General features: G+C 38.4%; 1 pseudogene; it reads left to right on the forward strand.

Annotated features, from left to right (window-relative positions):
• Positions 1-5,255, forward strand: part of LOC109827521 — a 15,242-nt pseudogene extending 9,987 nt beyond the window's left edge.
• Positions 5,256-5,455: the final 200 nt, after the last annotated feature.

A 5,455-nucleotide genomic window follows, 5' to 3' on the forward strand; every position in this document is an offset into this window, starting at 1 on the left:
CGTAAATTGTTTATCACCATGTGTTACTTTTAAGCTTAAGTTAAATATCCTAAAAAAGTTGCATTAACTTTAAAAATAAATACTGGGGTGTTAGTCAATTGGAACATTTTTATGTAAAATGAGATAATTGTTGAAGTGGAATGATTTTTCGTTAGTGGGATATTTTAGTGGGATAAATAGGAATAATTTTGTGAAGTGCGATATTATGATAAAATAACGTGGGATAAAATTTTATAATCATGAAACATATATTTATGCATTTTGAAGATATAAATACTATTTATGTATTTTAAACTTACTATTATTGATTGATAATTGCTTACAAGAATGTTCTTTACTATTAAATAACTTTTGGTTAGACTATAAGATATTTACAATTATTATTATAATGATGGTGTAATGATGGTGATAACCATAATAGGAAAGAAGTAAAGGAAAAAATATATATGTAAAAAATAAAAAATAACAAAATAAATACGAGTTCTAGTTTTTTATACCTAGTTCCAAGCTAAAGCTTGGAATAATTTGAGAGTCTAGAACTCTCATTTTTGTATAGAAAAATAAAAAAAGTAGGATAATTTTGTACCATTATCCCAATTCTAGTTTTGTTAGAGTTCTACTTGACTAACATTATAAAATTTTGTTCTACTTTTAGTTCTATGTGACTAACACCTTAAAAATTTATCACACAGATTATCTCAGTTCTAATTTTAAGTTCTAGGTGACTACCCCCTCCCCCTCCCCCTCCCCCGAAATTTTTTTCTAAGTAATAATTACAAATAAATATTATGAAACTCCCTTCATGTTTGACAATTTATTATGAAATCTATTAATTTTTTTTTCCATTACAACACAACTTTTTGTTAAAATACCCCTCAATAAAATTTCTACCTCAAACTGAGCAAAATCTATCTTCTCTCTCCTCGCGTCAAGTCTAAGTAACTACAGCCATTAGCAAAGATAGAATTAATACAATATCAATGTAATCTTTTCAATCCTTTGAGTTTAGCCTCTATTTGTGTTACTTTTAGTTTCTAATCTATTTTTTTGTCCTTGGCAGGAAAAGGCAAATGTGTTAAGAGGAAGAAGAAAAGGGTAGTTGGCATATAAATATTTTTTAGTAGTTTTTTTAATAGCATGGTGTTTTGTAATGAAAAATAATAATGCTATGATGTTTCATGATAAACTGTCAAACCTGAAGAGGGTTTCATAATAATTGCCCAATAATCAATGAAGATAAATCAGAGCTTTAAAAGGAGAAGAAATTGTTGAATATGGAGTCATTATTGATAATTCACCTCCTTTGAGTTGTGACTAGGAGTAGAAATTGGTCGAGTATTATCAAAATTTCAATTATTTTTCAATCAAATTCAATTGGATGATACAAATTCCAAATACTTATTCCTGTATTAGATGAATTAAATATGAACTTTTACACAATAGATTTAACCTATTTGTTATCAAATATGAGCTAAATTATCAAACTGGCATATTTTGTAAGACCCATTCACCACATTGGTATTTTCTCTAGCTCTGACAATATTAATGTATTAAAACATAACCCTAGCTCGATGCATTTAGACTCATTCCGCAGCCAACATCGATGAAATTGGTGGGTAAATATCACGTGATCACACATTCACAAATTTAAGCAGTGTTTAAGATGCTGATGTGGCTGAGGTTCAAGTGCGATGGCATATATAAAGACTTAACAAATAAAAAATTTGTCAAATTCCCTATTTGCAAATGTACTTGTGAGAGAGAGAGATTAATTTAATTGAATGAAAACATAGATTTTGAAAATAATTTTGTCTAAATTTGATAAATTAACATTTATGTGAAATTATTGAAACCATATCTAATGCTTATTTACAATCTAAATCTCTTTGATATTGCATTTAAAGAGGGTATCTCCTAATTTGAAGATGATCCGCTATTTGAAGTAGAGATCCTGTTAGAAAGGTCATATACACCATAGATGGAAGGGTTGTATAATTTCCAAACTAACCTTCTAATCGTCGTGAATGGTATAGATCACCTTTTTATATACGATGTTTTGATAGAATCATTACTCCTCAATTTGTTGTAAATTAGATTGAAAAAGATGGATTTTGGATATAAACCATGCTGTGAATTTCATCCCCAATATTGAATAAAGGAGGAAGACAAGCATGTGACAATCACATTATCCCTATTACATTATCATACAATCTTTGTGGCGATCCAAATTGAGAATCACATGACCTCACGTGATGTTTCACATGAAATTTTTACTAACAGCGATGAAATGGATCTAAGTGCATCGAAGGTTAAGTTTTGATATCCAAATATTATCAAATTTATGGGGGGGGGAAAATAGAAGCCCTAGTAAAGAGGCCTTACAAAATATACCGATTTTTTAATTTATCCATCAAATATATTTTATTACGTCACAATTCAATTTTCCTTCTTCGTTTATTCTTGAAGCTTTTATCCTTAATTTAAGAGCATCTACTCTTCTATACTTATAGGAGAACAAAAAGAATCATCATCCATGCTACAGAAACAACTGTGCCGTGAACAGTAAATTACCCTTAGTCTACATGTTGTAGCAAATTATTGTACTGTGAACAGTAAATCAAATCTCCCACTATATTTTTTTGAAGTTACTGTTTATGCAACAACACTTTACTGTATTATAAACAGTAAATCAAATTAAATGTATTAAAACTTAGATCATTCTCTAAGTATAAATGAGTATATATATTTCTAAATCAAATATATTAAAACTTGAATCCTCCTTTAAGTATAGAGGAGTAGATATATATTCTAAATTTAAGCATATAATAATTAAATTAAAGCTTAGAGGTAAATAAGTTCAAAATACAATACTAAAAAATTTGAGAGCTGTGCTCTGCACGGGTGCACGCTAGCTTGTAAGAGCATCTCCAAGGGATCCCTTGAATGTCCCTTAATCTAGGGGGAACTTTAAGGGAGGGGTTAGTTCTTCTCCAATGGTTCCCCCTTAAAAGTCCCATACCCCTTAATTAATTATATTTAGTTTTTTAATTTTATAGATTAGGATTTAATTAAATATGTGGTTTATTTATAAATGAATAAATAATTAAATATTAATAACTAAAAATGATTAATTAATTAATTTAAATTAAGAAATTACCTTATATAATCATTAAATTAATTATTCATATTAAAATTTAACAAATAATTAATTTAGAACAAAATATTAATTAAATTGAATTAACTATACATTAACTTAATTATATTATTTTAAATTAACAATACATTAACTAAATTTAATTAACTATAAATTAATTCTAAAAACATATATATTAATATAAAATTACAAGGGGAAGGTTAAGGGATTTTAACATTCCCCTTAATTTGGTGAGGAAGTTAAGGGACATGGGGTGAAGGGGTTTTTTTTTCCGGTCCCTTGGACCACATCTCCCTTAAATCCCCCTTAATTTAGCTAAGGGGCTGGATTTTTCCGGCCCCTTGGAGATCTCTCGATAATAGACCGTGGGGACAAACCTCGTTAACATCATCGCTACGAGCACAACCGGCCAGCGTTCAGTTCTCAGCAGCCGACTTAAAAGGACGCCCCCGTCTCCGTGAGTTACGGCATGCTGTCTCCCACCGCCTGCCTTAACTTTTATTACCAGTCATCGCTTAACTCAGCGCACAGCTCACTCCCAGATCAAGGGCATGCTCTGCATTTTTTTTCAACACCCAAAAATTCTCTCCCAAAAAAAAAAAAAAAAAAAACAATTGTTACCCCTCCCCCTTCGCCCCACGGCAAAAAACCGAACCCAAACCTCACGTTGCTCCCCCATTTAAAAACAAATAATAACGACTCGAAATCCTCCCCCCTCCCATTAAAACCTGGCGAACCCAAATCCCAACGCCCTCCATCGCAAAAAAAAAAAAAAAATCCGAAAACCGCAACCCCGGCCATGGTCGACGGTCGATCGCGCTCAACCCTCCGCCTAACCCCCTCCGACGCCGCCGGGCCAGCGCCTCTCGACCGGGGCTCGGCCCCTGCTGTCGACCTCCCCCCGGCCTCCACTCCGTTCCAACTCCCTCGCCTCTCGCCTCGGCCTCGAGCCTGGGCGTCCTCCCCGCGTCCAGCTGTCGGCCGGGCCTTCAACGAGGCCCGAGCTACCCGCATCGAGTCGCACACCTCGGCCTCCGACCTTCCCCCACCTCCGGGCGCCCATCTCTGTCCCTTCGCCTCTCTCACTCCCGCGGCTTCCTCCAACTGGCGCTCCCCCCCCTCCCTCCTCCGCCCTCCCTCGACCTCCCGATCGCCGCCCATCTCCTCCAGATCGCCCGCAACTCCTTCTGCCCAAATCCTGGGGCCCTCGCCACTCCGACCCCCCGCCGCCCTCCGCACGCCGCTCCTCCCTCAGGCGGCCCCTCCTCATCCCCGTCTCACCGCTGTCTACATTCCCTCCTCCCCTCTCGTCGCGGGGAACGCCCGTCTTCTTCGTCGGCGACCAACCAGATCTCGCTCTGCGGCCTCGACTCGCCGACTTCTTCTTGCCCGCTTCCTCGCGCCTCGCGCCCGCCTCTCACCGCTCCAACTCGCTGCCCGCACGGAGACTCGCTGCCGAGGAACCCGCGTGGATCGAGTTCTGGTCGCGACGCCGCGGCCTGGACCGCAAGCGGGCGGAGCTCTTCGTCGACGTCCGACCGAAGCGCTTCGTCGAGATATCGGATGGTGAAAGCTGGCCGGGTGGCTCAGCGGAGTATTCGACTCGATTCGGGTCGGTGTTGAAGAGCGGGTGGGGGAGAACGGGGGTCAATGAGAATGGTGGAGGTGAACGGCCTCGCCGCGTCTTCGTCGGAGTTCGGTGACGTGGCGTGGACGCTCAGGCGGTGCTCGATGCGCTGCTGCTGAAGGCGGATCGGTGCTCGATTCGCTGAGGAGGGCGGGTGGAGCTCCGAGGAGGTTTATCGATGGCGACTGGGTTTGATTTTAGGTTGGAGAAGGGGAGGAACAGGCCGGAGCTGAAGCTGCCGGCGGAGATCAGGATGAAGATCGGGAAGCTGGCGGAGGCGGTTTCGAGGTCCTGAAAGGGGGGCGGAGTTGAGGGGTTAAAGTGTAAAAGTAGTTTTTGCTGTTTTTAATTAATTAATTAATTTTTTTTCACTTACTTAATAGTTACTTGTTTATTTTGGTGGTATAAATGTATAATTTATGGAGGTGTAACTTGTAACAGTAATGTTTTTTTTGGGGTTGACTGTATAAGGGGGAGGGAGGGCATTAGCAAAATATAGATAGGCTTATGTGAATGTTATAAGATGATAATAATAGTTCCCAGTTATAAAGAACAGCGTTTTTCCCCCCTTTACTCTGCTTACCTATTTTGTGTATATATATGTTAAAGTCCCTTCAAATGTTTGAATTTGAAATTGCAATGATGTTTTGTGAACTTGTCCCCTTTTCAGATAA

Source organism: Asparagus officinalis, unplaced genomic scaffold, assembly GCF_001876935.1.
Source record: "Asparagus officinalis unplaced genomic scaffold, Aspof.V1 AsparagusV1_Un276, whole genome shotgun sequence".
Lineage (NCBI taxonomy): Eukaryota > Viridiplantae > Streptophyta > Magnoliopsida > Asparagales > Asparagaceae > Asparagus > Asparagus officinalis.